The sequence below is a fragment of the Zonotrichia albicollis genome, chromosome Z (genome assembly GCF_047830755.1).
Source record: "Zonotrichia albicollis isolate bZonAlb1 chromosome Z, bZonAlb1.hap1, whole genome shotgun sequence".
Taxonomy (NCBI): domain Eukaryota; kingdom Metazoa; phylum Chordata; class Aves; order Passeriformes; family Passerellidae; genus Zonotrichia; species Zonotrichia albicollis.
Window position 1 is genome coordinate 6,696,598 of NC_133860.1, and position 20,765 is coordinate 6,717,362.

Here is a 20,765-nt window from a genome sequence, read left to right on the forward strand (position 1 = left end):
GGAAAGCCGCAGCACCCCCCAACGGCCCGCGGTGTGCTCCACAGCAGTTCCCCCCTCAAAAGCCCCAGTGCCCCCCAACAGCCTCGGGGTCTCCTCCGCAGCAGTTCCCCCCCAGTGTGCCCACCCTGACATCACCAGTGCTCCCCCAGCAACCCTAAGGTGCCCAGACCACCCTTCCCACTGCCTTGGGGTGCCCAAGTGACCCCCAAAACCTTATGTGGCCCAGTCTGGCAGCCACAGGGACCCCCTGGGCCCCATGGAGCCCCCAGATATGCATGAGGGCTGAGCATGGCTCAGCCATGGGGGCCTAGGCTGCTGGGGGCCCTGTGCTTTTACTGGGGACCCTGTGCCTCTGCTGGGGACCCTGTGCTTCTACTGGGGACCCTGTGCTTTTACTGGGGACCCTGTTCCTCTGCTGGGGACCCTGTGCTTCTACTGGGGACCCTGTTCCTCAGCTGGGGACCCTGTGCTTTTACTGGGGACCCTGTGCCTCTACTGGGGACCCTGTTCCTCTGCTGGGGACCCTGTGCTTTTACTGGGGACCCTGTTCCTGTGCTGGGGACCCTGTTCCTCTGCTGGGGACCCTGTGCCTCTGCTGGGGACCCTGTGCTTCTGCTGGGGACCCTGTGCTTTTACTGGGGACCCTGTGCTTCTACTGGGGACCCTGTGCTTCTACTGGAGACCCTGTGCTTCTGCTGGGGACCCTGTGCCTCTGCTGGGGACCCTGTGCTTTTACTGGGGACCCTGTGCTTCTGCTGGGGACCCTGTTCCTCTGCTGGGGACCCTGTGCCTCTTCTGGGGACCCTGTTCCTCTGCTGGGGACCCTGTGCTTTTACTGGGGACCCTGTGCCTCTACTGGGGACCCTGTTCCTCTGCTGGGGACCCTGTGCTTTTACTGGGGACCCTGTTCCTGTGCTGGGGACCCTGTTCCTCTGCTGGGGACCCTGTGCCTCTGCTGGGGACCCTGTGCTTCTGCTGGGGACCCTGTGCTTTTACTGGGGACCCTGTGCTTTTGCTGGGGACCCTGTGCCTGTGCTGGGGACCCTGTGCCTCTGCTGGGGACCCTGTGCCTCTGCTGGGGACCCTGTGCTTTTACTGGGGACCCATGTCTGGGTGGGTGCACGGCATGCCCAGCTCCTGTGACACCGTAGATCGCGGGTGGCACATACGGAGCTGTTGGAGCCTGTGCTGGGCAGTGCGTGCTCTGAGCCAGCTCAGAAGACCCCTTGCTCTTTAAAAGCCTGGCGTTTGGAGCATGGGTCATTAAACTGCCCCCTAAACCACAGAGCAAATCCCATGTGAACTCCAAGAGAGCCTTTTGCATTCCCAGGGATGTCTCTCGTGAGCATGACCTCTGCATGCTGCATCACTCTCAGTGTTTCTTCAAACTCCATTTTTCCCCTCACAAAGGTCTCCCCCCCAGCCCACTCTGCCTCCAAGCCCCGAGTTCACTGAAGTGCCTCATAAATAATAGATCCTGTCTTTGTAGCCCCGTCCTTGCTCTGGGCTATTTCCTACTGCTCTCCATGCGCGGAGCTCTCTTTGAAGAGCAGGAGCACGAGGAGCTCGCAGGGTTTGCATCAGTGAAGTTCTGCCTGCAGTGGGAGTTGGGCCAGAGCACAGCCTGAGGTCTATATCCCGCTGCTGTGGGATGCCTGTGGCTTTGGTGGAGCGAGAGAAAAGGCTGGGAGTGCAGGAGATTGCAGTGGTTTCAGACAGGACATTTTATGTGGCTGTCACCTGGTGTCCCTTATTGTCCACCCAGTGCACGGTGTCCCCAGCTTCAACATGGATATAATGTTGTCCCAGTGGAATCCAAGGCCTCCCAGGATAAACCAGCTGCACACTTTTGCTTTAAATATTTTAGGAATCAGTTCTATAACATTTAATATTATCTCCTGTAGTTTCTGACCTACAGTCCTGGGGTAGGAATAAACCCCAGAGTGAGACTGTGAAGCTGTAGTGTCACAGTCCTGTTCACTCTCCTGGCTTTTCTCTTGCAGGAGAGTTTGCAGCTGCTGGACTGGCAAAGACCATTCAGTTCCAACCCCTGCCCTGGACACCTTCCACTGGACCAGGTTGCTCCAAGCCAACATGGCCAACAAGAGAAGCAGCACTGCTGTGGTGTCACTGCTTTTGGGGACATCTCAGCCAGAGTAAGGACATGGATGGCACTCTGGTCCTCCGTTTGGACCCATTTTCCCCCTGATTCTGCCCATGCAAAAGAGATTGGGGAGGACCTTGGGAAGGTGTTTTGGTAAGGAATGTTTAAACCCTGCCGTGTGCTGCAGCCTCTCCCCTGACCCTCGGTGAGCTCCAGCCCCACCAACAAGTTGCAGTGGAAACAAAGGCAGTTCTTGCTTCAGATTCTTCAGAGATAGCAATATGTCAGGAGCCCCTGGAGAGGCCGAAAGTAAATGAATCAGTGCTAGAAAGTGAAGGATATCATCCGTGCTGAATGGTGAAAAGGAGTCCTGAACAGTATCTTCATTGATTTTCCTGTAATTGACACAGAGCTCGGCTCGCCGGAGGCTGCGGCAGGAGCGGGCAGGCCCAGGTACCGCTCCCGCCTCAATTAGGCAGCCCGGGGCTGGGGGCAGCTCCACAGGGCCACAGGGTGCTCAGCAAGCTGCCTGGAGGACTGGGGACAGCTGGGAAGGACGTGTGCCAGGCTGCCAGCAACTTCCCACCAGTCCTGGGACAGCCCCGGGTGCACCGAGCCCTCAGCTGGTGGGAAACACCGGCCCTAAAGTCAGGAAAACCCAGCGGGGCAGTGGCAGGAAATGCGGTTAGCTGGGCTCTGAGGCTCTCCTAGCAGAAATGTGCCTCGTGTGTGCAGGCTCTCAGCTGGGCAGTGGGACAGATTAGCTGGGATCTGAGGCTCTCCTAGCAGAAATGTGCCTCGTGTGCGAAGGCTCTCAGCTGGGCAGTGGGACAGACCCATGACACCGTGTCCTGGGCAGAGTCCCCGGGCAGCAGGGGTGGCACTGCAGGAGGGATGGGTCCCAGCGAGGAGGAGCACAGAAGGATCCTGGAGCATCGATCGCTTCACAGCCCAGCAGAGGATCCACCTGTCAGGCTGGGTGAGTGCTTAGGAAAGGTTTCCTCTTTTGACTTATTCATGCAAAAGGTACACCGTCTTTATAACAGCTCAGGAAACTTGTGCTTTGAAGATTTGCCCCCACTGAAATCCACTTTTTCCAGGCCATCTTTGCAATTTCCCTCCCTCCTTTGAAGCTGGTGTTTGGGGTCTCCAAGCATAAGGGGGTCTCGGTCTGCCTCACAGTGCTCCAAGTGGTTTTAAAGTCTCTTTAAAACCAGGGGCTTGTCAGCCTGCTGGGGTGTGAAGACCCATGAATTTATTACCACGAGTACGCTGGATTACAGCAGCTCCGCTTGGGCTGCTGAGGCATTCCCGGGGGAAGGGTGTAAGGAGCGAGCTCCTGCGGCTCCTGGGTCACCCTGCGGGGCTGAGGAACCCTCACACGGCGGCCCTTGAGGCAGTGGGAGCAGCCACGGGGGCTGGAGCCAAGCGGGGCACAGCGGGGACACCGCCGTGCGTGCTTGGGGCAGACGGGACCCCCGCCAGGGCTGGGCGGGATTCGGGCTGGAACCAGGTGGGATCTCAGTGGGACCCATGCACGGCCGGGTAAGATTGCAGTGGGATCCAGGGGGAATCCAGGCGGGATCCAGGCGGGATCCAGGCAGGATCCAGGCGGGATCCCGGCGGGACCTCGTCCTCCCGAGCCCCGCGGTTTCCCTGAGTCACTCCCTGCCCGGAGCCCCGCGTTCCTGCTGATGCAGCGCCGGGGTCACTAAATGCTTTGTTGAACGCCTGCCCGCGTGTGCCTAAGTGCTTTCAGCCTGGGTGGCTGCTGAATCGGGTTTCCTGGGACAATTATTTTGAACATAAGTACCCAAAGTCTGCTCGAGTCCTTTTCTAAGTGCTTACGTTATTTTGTTTTAAAAACCTGGCGTTGCATCCTTATCCCTGTGGTCAGAGCCGTCGTAGAGATGTACTTATTTTAATTATATTTGGAAAAATGCTTGCTGGGCACAACGGGCACGTCTCTCCTCCTGACTCTAAAACGTGCAGTGATTTCTCTCAGCCTGTGAGCTCTCACCCTTCTGGCAGTGCCAGGAGCCCACTGAGCCCCTGATGGGGTCACATGCCATCAGGAATCTTTGGGAATTCAGTGCCAAGCCTCAGTGGGAGACAACAGGAACAGTGCTGGTGTGCCCATGAGGAGGGATTGGGGTGTGTGTCGCTGCCTCCTGCACTCACTGCTGCCCTTGGTGCAGGTTAGCTAAGCCAGGCCTGGCAAGGCCGGCTGCTGGAGGAGCTCCTGGGGCTCAGGAGAACACGGCTGCCCCTGGAACAGGGAAAGGGCCAGTTCCCAGGTTGTTATGCACTCTCCACCTGGTTCAACCACCAGGAATTTACTAAAGGGTTTAAGCTCATTGTTTCTTCAATAGTTTACTACATTCTAAAACCATCCCACCACCTGGTTTGCTGCGCTGCATTAATGTCTCCCATGCCAATTGCTTCACCTCCTTCCCAAGGAAGCTGGGGAGATCCCAGAGTGGGGAGCCGGTTCCAGACGCTCCTCTTTGTGGTGCAGAGAGCGGTGCTGAGCCCAGCCGTGTGCCCAGCACTGCGGGTTGGAGGGCACCGCAGGGCCGCCTGGCACTGCAGGGCCGCGTGGCACTGCCGCTCTCCAGGCTGCCGCCGTGGCCCCGTGGGCTGGCACAGGGCCGGATCCCTCGGGAAATGTCTGTCTGTCTGTCTGTCTGTCTGTGGCAGCCGGCCCCAGCAAGGACAGCCAGCCCGCTGTGCAAAATCCTAATGAAAGAGCTAAAGCTGGGAAGAGTGAGGAGCGATTAGTGGTGTGCATGCAGCTGAGCTTCCTGCAGATTACTCGTCTTTAGACCTAATCCTCCTCGCTGGAAAAAATCCCAAATCTCTTCATTTTTTTTTATGGAGTGATTATCATAGACTGCGGAATGATTGTGTAAAAATTAATCCCGGGGGATGAGCTCAGGTTTGGAGCTGCAGTTTGGAGCTGGTAAACAAACCTTTCCCAGAGTGAGGGCATTGAGCTCCAGAGGCTCCCTTGTTTTCGCTGCTCTTTACCCAGAGCTCCAGCTGGGTGCAGGAGCAGCGCATCACCAGCGGTGCCCACAGGCCCAGGTGCCCAAGGCTTTGCCCCTGAGGTGGGAGGGGGCTGTGCAGGACACACGGGGACACGGCAGCAGCAGGGCCGTGCTGGCACCCCCGGCTCCAGGGCTCGGGTTCAAGAAGGTGCTTAAGCCCAGCATTAGGAGAGCACGCCATCCCCATCCCGCTGCCAAGCGTGATGGATCTGTAACTATTCTGAAGCCATCCATGAATATTGCATGTGCATCCACTTATTGGAGCCTCCCCTGCATGGCTGCCTGGGCCTGGTTTAATGTTGGGCTGTCAGGAAATGCAAGCCAGGGAGGAATAATTGGGGATCAGCCCTTTTGGTGCCAGCAGGCGAGGGTGGGAGGGGAGAGGCAGGGAGTGAGCCAGGGGGCACTGATGGGGATGGGGATCCTGATTTAAATCCCTGCCTCACGTGTTTGATCCCTGGAAGAGAACAGCACATGGCTTTGGGGGAGCCAAAGGCACAGGGACCACCTGCTCAGCCCTGTCTGGAGCCACTGCAGCAGAGGTGACAGTGGCTTGGAGTCTTGCTTGCAGACGGGTGCCGCGTTTCTCCAAGCCAAAAGCAGAGCAGGGTGCCCAGGACGTGCTGCTGGCAGAGCCCTGCACACGGGATGAACAAGGTCAGAACTGCTGGGCAAAGGCAGCCCGGGAGGGGGCTCTGCAGTGACCCACTCAGGCAGCAGTTGGACGTTAGGGCTGGGTTAATTTTATGCATTCATCAACGAGAGAGGGAACGGTTTACTTTACTGGCGGGCCGGCGTCCCTCCCATTTACACCGCACGGCTCCATTGATTTCATTAGGATCTGCCAGGCTGCAACGAGAGCGGAACTTGGCCCCCTTAATTAAGACGACTGTTGCTAAAGGCAGAATGATGGAAAATAATTAACCCTGTAAAAAAACCACACGATGCTGAGAAGGAGAAATACATAATTTAGGAATCAGGAGGCCATTATGCAATATTAATTGCAGACAGCATGTCTGAACAGCACGAGGCACGGTGAGCCGTGCCGCTCCTCGCAGGGCTGCTGCAGAGGCCGATCTCGCTCTCGATGGCCAACCAAGGGCCCCAGAGCTGCATCTCTGCAATGCATGGTGGGGTCTGGGTGCATCTGGGGGCCCGGGCCGTGCTCAGGAGAGCCAGCAGGGAGCTGCTGTCTCCGCCCCCAGAGCTCCACAGATACGCTGCTTCTGCTGGTGGAGCCTCAACCAATTTCATTAATTAAAGTTCTAATTGTGCTAAGGGAGCTTTGACCTCCTAGGAGGACCCTTTGCCCTTCTTTGCCAAGGAAATTGGATTATTCCTCCTAGTGCTGATTGTGAGAGCCTTCTCTGCTGCTAAAATATTCTCTCTACTTCCTAATCAAATGACTTAAAAAGGCCAAACACAGAACTTTCAACAGCAATAGCAAACACACCCATTTATTAAAACAGACACAAGAAACAGCAGTTCCATAGGCAATTTCTGGAGAAGGCTGTAAATGGATGCAAAGGGAAGCTCCACTTGTCCCCGGTGACCCTTTAGGGGCTGGATACTGGCTGTGAAGCTCCTTTTAACAGAAAAGGAACCAGCAGTGCCCTGGAGATGAGGATGTTGGGACAGCAGCAGCAACAGCTGGATAATTCAGGATGAGGGCACAGCCACAGCTGCATGGCTCTTGTGTTTACCTCACCACAGTGAAACTGCTTTACCCCATTGGTTCCAATATTTTGGTCTCAGAGGCAGCTCCGTGGTTGTGGAAGGGAAAGAGGGTCGTGAAAAATCAATTAATGTTCATTTCCTATGTCATTAATGGCAAAGCTGGTAAGAACCCTCTTGTTTAACTGCTAGTAGGAGCAGCACATGGGGCCTCTGCCCTTCAGCCCCTCTCCTCATACACTAAATCAAGGAATTATTTCCTAACTGACTGTAATTTTATTTTGTAGCTCTCACTAATGAGCTCTTTGTGTAATGTATCATAAATTACTTACAGCAAGATTTTTCTTTTACTTAGAATGGGTAAAAAATCAGCGTTGGCTCCAGCCTGTGCCCGCCGTGCCCACACCACACTGGGTTTTTCCAGCTGAAGCTCAGGCCCTAATTTTGCAGATAAACAGCTTCTATTTCATTAAATGAGCTCTGCACAGAATGTTTATCTTAGTTATTTCCAGAAAATTAATTCATAGGGCTTAATCTGTTTAGCATCTGATTAATGGGATTTTTAATCACCCATAATAATGATAATAACAGGCTTAAAGTAATAACCCAGGCAAAGGTGTGTATTTGTCTTTGCTCTGCCCATTGTCCTGACAGCCATCAGTGCTGCACAATAACTCCAGATATTTGGCATTGCTCCTTTCAGATCTATTGATCAGGTGGGAAAACCAGGCCTATTTTGAATCCACCTCATTTACAATGAAAAAAAAAAGGCACCTGTTATCAGAGAGGGAGTTTGGGAGGCAGCGCTGGAGCCAAAGTGCATCCAAACTGCTCCGTGCTGGGACACAAATGCCACTGAGCCCTGTCCCTGGCAATCAAACACCTGCTGCGTGACACCTCAATTCAGATTTATTCCTTTCCGTGCTCCCGCTCGGAACGGGCGCAAACACGGACAGGCACGTGCCGGGGGAGGCAAGAGGCATCCTCTGCCTCTCCTCAGGCTCCTTCCCTCTCCCAGCTGAAATTGGAAAGAAATGGATCGATCTTTGACTCTTTTCGGGGTGAGGGGAAATTGCAGAATGAAGATGACTTGAAAGAATGAGATGGATGGGAATAACTGGAGCTCATCCTCCCCGGGAGAGGAAAATGCAGCACAAATGATGATGTTAGCCATCCATCCCTCGGCCAGGGCCTTTACTCTGAGGTCCATCTGGGGCCTCTGTGCTGTGCCCTGCTGGGCTCCCAGGCTCCTGGGCAGGAGAGGATGTCCATATCAGGCTGTGGGGAGAGGTTGGGAGCCACCTGGGCAAGGGGAAGGTGGCCGTGGCTTAAAGCGCTGCATAGGCTTTCAGACCCCTTCCAAATCAAACCATCCTGGGATTCTCTGGTTTCCCGTGCCTGGGAATCCTCCTCCACACCAGAGGAAAAGCCCCAGGGCGTCACCAGGCCCAGAGGTGAGGCAAAACCTGCCTCCTTTTGCCCATCAGAGACAGGTCTGTATTCCCAGCAGAAGCATTGCCAGCCGTGCCACAGACAGTGTCCCCATCGCCGTGTCACTCTGCAGACCCTGAGCCCCTCGAGGGTGTTGGGGGATTCCTGGGGGAGCAAACCCCCGTTCCTGGCCCAGGCCAGCTCCCCCAGCTCCCACCCAAGGGAGGGATGAGCTCTCCTGGCGCAGCAGTTATAAATTCCCAGCATAGCAGCTTCCAGGCTGATTGCCTTTCCTGACGGAGTCTCTCTGTAAATGAGGCTTTTCACAGATGACAGATAGAGCTGCTCCCGCGGAGCATAAATCCTGGCAGCCCGGAGTGCCGCCACAGCCTGTTTAACAGCCTGCTTCCCCCGGCCCCGGGTGCAGCTCCTGGGGATGACACAGCGCTCCGCCGGCCATTCCTCATCAATCAGCCCTGCCGGCACCGCTGGGCCGCTCGGCCAGGCCGGGCACTGACCCTGCTCCGAGGATGGCCTCCCTGCATTGCTGCCGTTCCCTTGTCTGCCGGCTCCTCCGGGACATCCTCCTCCCCTCGTGCTGTCTCTCCCTGCAGGCTCTCCCGTGAGCCGTTTATCCTGTTCCTGGCCTCTGGAGCAGATGGCACTGCGGGGTCACCGAGCTGCCCGGGCTGTGCTGTGGTCTGTGCTGGAAATCCCGACAGGGCGCCCATGGCAGGAGCACAGGGATGCTCAGCACAGGGATGTTCAGCACAGGGATGCCCCAGTGCAGGAACTGGCACAGGGATGCTCACACAGGGCTGCTCAGCACAGGGATGTTCCTGTGCAGGAATTGGCACAGGGATGCTCAGCACAGGGATGCTCAGGTGCAGGAATTGGCACAGGGATGCTCACACAGGGATGCTCAGCACAGGGAAGTCCCAGTGCAGGAATTGGCACAGGGATGCCCCAGTGCGGGAAGTGGCACAGGGATGCTCAGCACAGGGATGCTCAGGTGCAGGAATTGGGACAGGGATGCTCACACAGGGATGTTCAGCACAGGGATGCTCAGGTGCAGGAATTGGCACAGGGATGTTCATCACAGGCACACAGGGATGCTCAGGTACAGGAACTGGCACAGGGATGCTCACACAGGGATGCTCAGCACAGGGATGCTCAGGTGCAGGAATGCTCCATGCTGTGCCCTGTGCCAGACTGGCAGCAGGGAGCACCAGCAGTGCCAGGGAAGGACCCAGGGCCCATCCATGGTGCTCCAAAGGTCTGTCCCTTCCTGAGCTGGACACAGCCGGGCTGCTTTACCCTGGATGAGCTCCCTGCAGTCTCTCTCCTTAACCACAGATCCCAGCCCAGCTGGAGCCCCTGGCACGCCGATGCTGGGGCATCATGTGGAGGAATCAATTTTGCCAGCCACCCAGGGTACTTTTTCCTGGAGAAACTGGAAGTTTGTGAAGGAACACAAACATTTAGGCGATCCTGCCCCTTTCCCAAGGCAGCTGGCTCCTGCTGGAGCCATCGGCATTCCGGCCGAGGCGGGAGCAGCCCGGCTGTGCTCATTACTCTGCTCCCAGATGAACAGTAAGTCTCTGGAACAGTACTTACAGCCTGTAATAATATTACTGCTCGCTCTGCTACATGGTCCCTCAGTCATTTTTTCAATTAAAAAAGGCCCAATGCTCTATTAACCTTTTGCCTGCTCCTCCATCCTTCATCTGCCGGCGGCCAGGATCGCAGCCGTGTGTTAAAGAAGGCATAGATTACTGTAAAGCAGCGCCGAGCCCTCTGTCATGGCCACGATGAAGTGTCATTTGTTCATTTAAAAATATGAGCCAGTTGATCAAATTCCCCACCTCTGAACCGGCGCTGCAATCTCTTTGTTGCCCGGGCAGGAGGCAGCGCAGCGAGGCCAGCCGGGCACACTGCTGGGGCTGGCAGGGCTCCTGATGCCCCTTGTGCCCTGGCCAGGTGTGCTCTGCCCCCAGGCCTTCAGCAGCAAGGGCTGGCAGCTCGAGTGGGTGCTGTAAACCAGCACACCCATTTCCATGGCATGGCCGCGTGTCCATCCCACCCTGCACCTCTGCTCCTGGGAAACCTCATCCCATTCAGCTGCCTTGGGCCTTTCCTGGCAGGGTGTACACACCGACCTGGGGAAGGTGCACCCGGTGTCCCTCCGCTGCCAAACATGCTGGCGTTCATTTTATTCCCATTTATTTCTGATTTGCTGCTTTTATTCCTCTCTCAAAGCACCGGCTACTGGCTGTAGCTACAGGGACTTGTTAGACAAGAGCCCCGGATGCTCCAGTTTGATTTCCAGGATCCACAAATAACAGTGTACAACACATTATTTGCTAGAAATTACCTGAAGCTCAGCCCTCCGGAGCTCAGTGTGCTGTGCAGAAAAGAGACCCTGTTCCAATCAATATCCTTTCCACGGTCTCTGCCTGTCCACTGGCCATTATTTCACTGGCTTTATTTTGCTTACAGTCCCAGCTGCATCAATATAAGAGCTCCAAGTGGTTTAGGAGGCGGGTTTGGAGGGCTACCCCTCTCCCTGGCAAGGTTACATGTCCTGGAAAAAGATGATATCCATAAAAACTGCTTCAGAGAAGTCCAGCAAAAATGTCTGTGTCTGTCCCAGCAGTGCAGAGAGCAAAAGAACAGAGCATTTGCAGCATCACCTCCATTTTGGGCAGTGCCCACATCCGTCCCCTTCCATCCCCTTCCCTTCCCAGCGGTGTGTGAAACGGCTGGGATCAGCTGGGAGCCAAACCAGCCAGGGAAAATGGGGCTAACTCCATATGAATGTTGCTGTTGAGCTTTATCCTACAGTGCCACACTGAATTCATAGACTGCTCATTTACCAAGGGCCTGGAATTTCACTGCCTAATCCTCCTTGCGCCCAAGAGCCGTGCCTGTGTCAGTGGGGAAGGGCTTGCACAGCTTCCCCCAGCTCCAACCTGGGGGCTCTTTCCTTGTGGAGCAGCCTCAGGTTAAAGGTGCCTTGTTATCCCATCATTTTTCCTGCACAAGTTCCCACATCCGGCTATCAGGGCATTTTCCCCTCTTTCCTTGATGAGCTGAACACGTCAGGCTCTTTCAGCTGGTTGCCGTGCCGTGTCCCTCTGGCTGCAGGTAATTTTTATGGCTATTTTCTGTTCTCTCCCCGGTTTGCAGCATCCTCTCGAGCGCTGAGTACCACAACAGGCTGTAGCACTGCAATATCTGGCTACAAGTGCCCCATGCTGGGAGGCAGGAGCAGCTCCCTCCGCCTCACCCGCATTTACCCAGGCCTTCCATTAGCCCATTTTCCCTCGGCAGCTTTTTGGGTATCATGCTCCATTATTTATTTGAGGACAAACACCTAAAAGCTGGGTGTTTTTCAGAGCATGGCAGGTGACCCTGGATCTCCGGCTGCAGCTTTTCCTGGTGCCCCCCAGCTCCTCCAGGCTGCCCTGCTCCTCTCTCTGCCTGCAATTGTTGGGGATGGGGCTTGGAGCAACCTGCCCCAGTGGAAGGTGTCCCTGCCCAGGATTGTCTGTAAATCCCTCCCAACCCAAACCAGCCCTCCCAGCCCTGGCTCCTCTCCTGGCTTGGTCCCATCTCGCTGGTAATCTCTGTCTCTCCGAGAGTTTATGTGGATTAGCAGGTCCCGTTGTGTTATCCGTAAACCTCGCTGATCCCCCAGGGACGGCTCTAATGGGATTGTGCCACCTTTTCCAGGCTGGATGTGCCTCCTGCCCTGCTCCCTGTGCCCGCGGGCTCTCCCTCTCCTTTCCCTTCTTGGCCCCCAGATTTATTATTCCACAGTGATTGTGTTGAATCGCATTTGAAATCAATTAGCACAGGTACTCAGAGATGAATGTTCACGCTCTGAAAAAAGGTGATGAAAACATACCATTTAAATAGAAATCAATTTCCCTTTCATGTATATCTTCCTAGCTGCTGCCCGAAATTAATAGTTTTTAGATATTTGTGTGCGAGAGGAGAGGCTCCCCTCGTAAAGCGCTTCCCTCTCCTCCTCCACCTCCTCGGCGGCCGCGGGGCTCTCCCACGCCGCTTCCCCCTCCGGCGGAGGGGCTGCTGTGTCTGCCGAGCGGGAGCTGCATTGCCTCCTCCCCGCTCATCCTCCCGGGCCGTCATTAGCCGCTGCTCCACGGGAAACTCTTGAACTGCGGCGCGGATAAGCAGCGGGGCCGCAGCGCAGGGAGCGCAGGCAGCGCCGGGCCTTCATGTCAGCCCGAGCGCCGATTACCGTCCCGGGGAGAGCGGGGCGGATGGGCCCTGCGGAGAGCGGGGCCGGGATCATCACGGGAGGGATGGCCCCTCCGTCCGCCCAGCACTGCGGCACAGGGAGCCCCAGCAGCCCCGGCACCCCTAAACGGGCTGGGGTGCGTCAGCTCCGGTGCCGCTCGGGCTCCAGGCCGGGGAAAATGCCCAGAAACAACAGCACCTCCTTGTTCAGAGCAGCTCTGAGTGTGGAGCCGGCCGAGCTGAGGGTGTCCCTGCCACTGCAGCCTGGCCTTGGTGGCTGTGCTCATCCTTGCCCTCCCAGCCGCCCCAGTAAGAATTCCACCCTGGAACTCTGTCCCGCTGAAATGCCATGATTTTCCCAAAGCCCAGATAAGTGCATCAGCCAGCTAAAAAGAAAAAAAGAAACAGCATTTTTTGGCTAAACTTTCCTGGAAAATTGTGACCACAGGATCCTTGTCCCGTGCTCCATAGATGCCCTGAAGGAGGAATTTCCCTCAGCTCTCAGCAGTCAGGAGATGACCTTTGGTAGGGTGCCCTAAAACGGACCCGTCCCCTCATCCCTGCCTCTTAATGCCACGGGTCTTCCCAGCCTGCTTGTCCGCAGGGACCAGCCCTTTAATGCCCTAATCATTTCATTTATTATCTTCTTTAGGCTACAAAATCTAATCCCCAAATTTAGGCAAGCATCTGTCCCCCCTCATTTCCCACAAGGCACCAAATTATCGCTCAGCCCCTCTGCCTCGCCCTGATCCCTTCGATCCGGTTTTCTATCGGTGTTATTATTAATCTCCTCCTCCAATCATTTTCCTCACCATCTGTTTTCCAGCAGGCCTGCCGTGCTCAGGGGAGGACCCTGAGCCCTGGGACTCAGGGCAGTGAGGCCGTGGCCATCCCAGGCAAGCTGCTCCCGTGACCTCCTTGTGTCCGGGGTGGAAGTGGGCCAGCAGGAGAGCCGAGGTGCTGCGCTGCTGCTGGGCTCTCACGGGGAAACGCAGTGCTAGGGCCAATTAGGTCAATGCTTTTAGGAAATGGGGGCAGTTCTCCCAGCGGGGAGGCGGTGAAGTGTCCTGGAGAGGCTGTGGATCCCAGGCTGGAGCTCTGGGCCTGCTGTAGGGTGGGAGTGGGGCTGGTCCAGGTGCTCAGGAGCCAGCCCCGCGCTGGGATTACTGTCTGTGGGAGGATGCATGTCCAGCTCTGAGCTCCTCCCTGCTCACTCCGTTCTCACCGTGGATGAGCTGCACAATGGATGTTTGCCATCCGCTCTGGATGCCCAGGACCCCTTCCCTCACCCTCAGGCAGTCACTGTCTGGGGACAGGGGCACATGCCTGGTCCCTGAGCTGGGCTGTGACACCCCAGTGCCCCTTTCCCTGTGCCAGGGCCCCCATCCAGCCCCTGGCAGCAGCTCGGGAGTGCTAAAGGCACAGGGACACCTTGCAGTCAATGCCCTCATTTACATGGTTCATTTTTAGTCCTTTCTGGACTATGCCTGTGAATTGTCTAAGAGAAATCAGGTTTCCAGCTCAGCCCCTGGCAGCACAGGTCAGGAATAAAACCTGTTCACATCCTCAGTGTTTCTGGTCTCCGGGTATTGATCGCCGTCTCCATTTTCCCCACTCTCGGCTTGATTCCTGCCACTGCCTATTTTTGGTTGATGCTTCCTGCCAGCAGATCCTTCTGGAGCTTTTCTCAGGCTCCTGCCTTGCCTCCCACCGGCCCTGCAGCATCTCCAGCCCCCCAGGCGCTCCCGGCTGGCTCCCAGCCCTGCTGCTGCCCTGTGCCCATGCAGGGCCTTTGGGAGCCTGGCCTGGGCTTTGTAGTTACAGCACATGTTCATATTGTCATGCAGAGATTTCATTCACCTCCCAGCCAACCCCTCTGCGTTGCTAGGATTTGTATCTCCCTCTTATTTTTAGATCTAGATATTTGCTAAAAGTATAGATTTTCACCCTTCTCTCGGGCTGGCAATCACTCTGTGTGGGTAGGACTGCAAATCTGAGTGATTAAATCTTTACATACCCAGGACACCACGCTAAAGGCTTATTTGGGGTTCTGTTTGCTTGCAGGGTGTCAATGGAGTCTGAGCTATCCAAATCCCTGTCCTGCCCCCATCCATTTGTTTTGCCGTGACTGTGATCTCTTTGATTTCCCAATTTTTCCCTCCCTGTGTTATTTGTTACCCGCTCAGACGAATGCAGGCTGGCAGGCTCAGAAATCAATTCAGCAGCGGAGTTTCAGTCTCAGAAGAGCTGTGTGGGGATGGCTGCCACCTTCCCGGGATGGTTGGTGACAGAAGATAAATCGCCGTGGATTTTTTGCCAACGTGCCATATTTCAAACTCATAATCAGTCCAGCATCACCCTGGGCTTCCTTCAGCAGCTCCTTCCCGCGCAGGTGATTTATGGCCCCGGGTAGCGACACCAATTGTACATTTCTAATCCTCTCTTGTATAATTTCTCTGCGCTGCATTTCCTTAATTACCCTCTTTCTGACCTTCCTTTTCCTTCCTTACCCCTGCTTCCAGCTTGCTCCTGGCCTTCCTTGCCCTGGCTTGACTCCTTCATTTCATTCACAGTGTGAAGGTGGTTGATGAGCCCCCTCAGCCCTGGTGACATTGGGGTTTTGGGGTGGCGTGTTCCTGAGGTTCCTGAGGTTCCTGAGGTGGGAGCAGCCCCTTGCCAGGCTGGGTTTGCCGCCACATCCCCAAAGCTGTAAATCTGGGACGGGGATGCCACTCTGGGCTGGGCCTGAGGGCACAGGGAAAGCACCACAGATAACTTTAAGCAATCGCTGGAACATCTTCTTCATAATTAATAAATGGGAGATGTTACTGCGGCTAATCAATAAAGTTGTTAGAGGGAATTGATCGCAGGGGGAACTCTTTTTGTGGGTACAATTTTTCACCTCTGCGGAACAAAGGGCTCCCCGGGGTGCTCTCACTGCGATGGGCACGGGGAGCCTGACCCAAACAGCCAATGAGGGAGACGCGATTCATTGATTGATTAATTAATTAATTAATTAATTAACACCCTGAGAGCCGGCGGAAGGGCTGTGGACATGCCACTCCTGGGGTGACCTGGGGCACCCTCAGGCTGTGCCACTCGTGCCAGTGCCACGCCGTTCCTCTGCTCCCTGTCCTGCCTCCTGTTCCTCCTGGCTTCCAGCACTTCCAGGCTCCCTTTCCCGTTCCTCCTGGCCTGGAGCACTTCCAGGGTCCCTTTCCTGTTCCTCCTGGCCTGGAGCACTTCCAGGGTCCCTTTCCTGCTCCTCCTGGCCTGGAGCACTTCCAGGGTCCCTTTCCCGTTCCTCCTGGCCTCCATCACTTCCAGGACAGGCCATTGCTCAAACCAAGTGAATATCCTTGGCTTTACTGCCCCAGGTCGCTGTCCCAAGCAGGCACTGTCCAGGCAGCCAGCGCAGCCAGTTATTGCCTGTAATTAACTCCAGCCAGCAAATCTCCTCTAAATCAATCACAGCCCGACTAATAAATAAATCTTGGCTCAATCACTACCTGTAGAACGTGCAGACAAGGGTGAGTGTCTCTGGTTTCCCGCTTGCTTGTGCTGGGCTGGGGAATCACGGGCCGACGGCAGGAGGGACAGGGGGATCCGAGCGCGATGCATTATTTAAAACTTCAGAGATAATAAAATTCTGGAGGAGACTAGCCCATTAGCTCAGCGTCCCCACTGACATTTCTCCCACTGTATTAGGCGCTGTGTTAATGATTTTACATTCCCTTCTGACTGCCCACTCATTTTCCTTTGTCATTTTGGGGGGCACCGGGACAGGTCCCGCAGTGACGCCCCAGCAGCCGGAGCCCCCCGGCCCCTCAGAGCAGAGCCCTCACCGCTGGTTTGGCTGAGCTCCCGCTGTCCCAGCTCAGCACCACGCGTGCCTTTGCTAATTCCAGGGCCGTGTACCTTAATCTAATGGCTAATTCCAGGAATCTGTCACTCCGGAATGGGCTGTGCCCCCCGGGATGCGCCAGGATCTGCTGCTGAGACGCTGAGCAGGGAGCATCCCGTGGGGTCTCGCATGAGAGGGAAGCTGGCTAGAACTCCCTCATTAGCTCATTAACCCACTAATTGTGGGGTATTTGTAAAACCCAGAAAACGTCCTGGAAATGGAGACTGGGTGGGAGGTGGCGCTGGACCCAGACCGAGGATGTGCTGTCAGTGCCGGGAGGCGTTTCCTCGGGACAGGAGCTGTGTGACCCGGCCCGTGGTGGCAAACCCGGTGCGTTCTGCCAGCCAGGGAATGATGCCACGGCTCGGGCAGGAGCCGCTGGAAGGCACCGGTACCCCTCCCACAATGCAGCCTGGACTCGTATATTTTTCATCGCAGCCGAGGGTACAGTGTCAGCCGATGACCTTTGTCACACCCCAGTGCTTTCTGCGATGTAAATTAGGGCCTTTTTTCCCCCCATCTGGACAGATAAGACGGACTCTGACTCGCCCGTCTCGGAAGCCGATATTTATTGTGAGCCCACCGCTCCTCTCAGCAGGTGGACAAAGATAATACTGTCATTATGTGCTCACAGAATGCTTTGTAAAATTTGGTAAAGTCCGCGAGATAACATCTGCCTCGAGGAGCGCTCCGCCGTAAACAGGGCTTGGAAAAACAGCACCCACTGCTTCTCCCCGGGAATATCGATTTTTGGTGTTGGAAAGGGTCAAATTCAAATCGGCGGCACAAAGAGCGGCTGCAGCTCCCGCTTTTCACAAAGAACAAAGTGCTGCGGCGGCGGCGGGAGCGGCGCGGCGCCTTTCCCACGGGAGCGGGCAGCTGCTGCCCGCGGGGACCGGCCTGTCCTGCGGGGAGCGGGGGGTTCGGGGGGCTCACAGGGGGCTCAGGGGGCTCACAGGGGCCCAGGACACACCTGAGCCCCGGCCCGGCCCCGCCTGCTCCGGCAGCGCCGCTCCGGGGAGGCGGAGGGAGCGCTGCTGCGGCAGCCAGCTGGGGACAGCGACATTCCGGGCTGCCCTGGCTGCTCCTGCACCCCCCTGGGGACAGTGACATTCCGGGCTGCCCTGGCCGCTCCTGCACCCCCCTGGGGACAGCGACATTCCGGGCTGCCCTGGCCGCTCCTGCACCCCCCTGGGGACAGTGACATTCCGCCGAGGGCTGTCCCTGTCCTCCCGGGGCTTCAGAGCCGTGTGGTGTGCCCCCCATCCCCTTGCACCTTGCTGGGCACCTCTGCTGTGTCCCAGCAGGGAACAACCCCCAGGCACGCTCCCCCATTTCCCAAACCCCTGCTTGCTGCTGTAAATCCAGCCCGCAGCAGAGGGTCCTGGAGCGCTGAGAGCTCCGTGCCAGCCCTGGAAATTCAGCAGCCGAGCTCTCGTCCCTCAGGAGTGCCTTGGACACAGCTCCTGCTCTAACGGGAAGCAAAAGCCTCGGCAGCAGAAAAGAAAATGCAGGAGTGGCACAGGCTGTTGGAAAGGGAAGGGTTTTACCCCAGCAGCACGTGGCAGCTCCAAATCCCCTCCATCCCCAGGGCATCATTTATTCATATTGCCGTGTACAGACCGGGGGCTCGGGCAGACACAATCGATGGAGAGCACAAAAAGGGAACCTGGGATGGGAGGGGATCTTGCACAGCAGGCCCTGAAAGCAGGATGGGCTGTCCAGGGAGGGGCAGGGCAGGGCAGGGCATCCCCCATGGCACGGCTGGGGTGTGGGACAGCAGGGGACATGCAGGACAGCGGCACCATGGCACTCCCATGGCACGGCTGGGGTGTGGGACAGCAGGGGACATGCAGGACAGTGGCACCATGGCACTCCCATGGCACAGCTGGGATGTGGGACAGCAGGGGACATGCAGGACATGGCACTCCCATGGCACGGCTGGGGTGTGGGACAGCAGGGGACAGGCAGGACAGTGGCACCATGGCACGGCTGGGGTGTGGGACAGCAGGGGACATGCAGGACAGCGGCACCATGGCACTCCCATGGCACTGGGGTGTGGGACAGCAGGGGACATGCAGGACAGTGGCACTGGGGTGTGGGACAGCAGGGGACAGGCAGGACAGTGGCACCATGGCACTCCCATGGCACGGCTGGGGTGTGGGACAGCAGGGGACAGGCAGGACAGCGGCACCATGGCACGGCTGGGGTGTGGGACAGCAGGGGACAGGCAGGACAGTGGCACCATGGCACTCCCAGGGGCCCTCGGAGGCTGCCAGGGATGTGCCCTGTTTGGGCCTCCCCTCCTGGTGGGAAGTGGGCTGGGCTCTGCCTGCAGGACAGGGAGGTGATGCTCTGTGGTTACACACACGAGGGAGCTGGCACCTTGGAAGGGAAAAATAAACGTGCTCCCCACTCAGTGAAATGGAACTGGAGGCTTTGGAAACGCCAGTGGGCTCCATTTGTGGGTTGGGATGGCCTTGAGAGCCAGATTGTGCTGGGAGCCCATTTCATCCCTCGCTCCCTGGATGGATGTGGGAACAGCAGCTCCCAGAGACGCTCCATCTTTCACCTCCAAATCCCCAGCACTGCTGCCACAGAGCTTTAAGCTGCTTCAAAATCCATCTCCCAGCTCATTATTATGCCGGGCAATTTTTCATTCATCGGGAATCTACGGCAGCATTTTAATGTGAGAAGCTCCCTGCTCTGTTTCTCTTCCCCCGAAGAAAAATAGCTTAATTTCTGCAGTTTGATAGATTTTCCTGAGCCTTCAAAAGGTAGAGAAAGACTCTTGAAAATCGGTCGTTGAACTATCCACAGGCATTTTATAATGGCCGTAAATAGGCCTGGACTGAATAGCTCTCCAGGCATCAGCTTGAATGGTGTCCTTGACACTGTTATTATTATCCCCACGGAGAAAAAAGGGAAAAAAGAAAGGGAAAGAAAGTCTGGGAGCCTCTCCACACTGCAGTTGGTGTGTCTCTAGGCTGGAAGAGCTAAATCCCCCCTGCTGGATCTACACTCTCAGAGATGGGCTGCTTTTCACCTCCCAGAATTGTCATAGTTTTCATGGAATTTCCTGCATAAAAAAAAAAAATAACCAATGAACTTGAGAAATTTTGCAAGCTCTGGAGCAAATGAAGTACAAGAAGTTTAGGGGAATTTATTTTTTGCCTTTTTGCCCACCTAAATCTGTGGTTGCTTTCCATCAGGGAATTACTTCTGTAACTTCCAGGCTGTCGTGTCCCACTGCTCTTTGCTGAGGAGCCCCAGTTTTGGGGGGTTACTTTTCGGGGTGACCCCTTTCAGCACCCCAACACATCCCCATGGAGCAGCTCGAGAGGTTTCCAAACCCCATTTGGGCCCTTTTACCCACTGCACATGCCAGCAGCTCCACCACACCTGTCCTCCTCACCTCAGAGCCTGTGGGATTGTGTCACCAGAGACACTGTGCAAAAGCTCGAGGTTAATCAGCAAGAGCAATTTTCTCAGCTGAAATAGGGTGCTTTCATTTCTTGAAAGCCACTCTGATGTTTCCAGCCCCCTCACGAGGCAAAAATAGCGTGTCCTAGAAATGTCACGGGCGTATGGATCCCTCCATATGGAAAAGGAGCTCGGTGATGGGCCGTGTCCCTCCCGGAGCAGCCTCCCCTGTGGGCTGTGCTGCCAGTCACAGGATCCCGGGCTGGGAAGGAGCTCAGAGCCCATGCAGTGCCAGCTCTGCCATGGCAGGGACACCTCCCGCTGCCCAGCCCGGCCTGGGGCACTGCCACAGCTGCTCTGGGCACCGGTGCCAGGGCCTGCCCGCCCTCCCAGCCAGCAATGTGCTCCTGATTCCCTCCCCTTCCTCCGGGGGCTAAACCAGAATAAACACATCTGCGTTTTACCCCTTGGCCCGTGCTCAGACAGGGCAAACAGCTCAGCCTGGGGCTGGACTCGGTCTGTGCTGCGGGAACAGGGGAGAGCACGGTCCTGCTGCTCTGCCGGTGCTGCTTCATCCATGGCTGCTTCCTCGGGGTGCCCTGGGTCCCTGTGTGTGTGCCCTGGGTCCCTCTGTGTGTGTGCCCTGGGTTCCTCTGAGTGCTCTGTGTCCCTGTGAGTGCCCTGTGTGCCGTGTCCCTGTGTGTGCCCTATGTCCCTGTGAGTGCCCTGTGTCCCCCGGAGTGCCCTGCATGCCCTGTGTCCCTGTGAGTGCCCTATGTCCCTGTGAGTGCCCTGCATGCCCTGGGTCCCTCTGCATGCCCTGGGTCTCTGTGTGTGCCCTGGGTCCCTCTGAGTGTGCCCTGTGTCCCTGTGAGTGCTCTGTGTCCCTGTGAGTGCCCTGCATGCCCTGGGT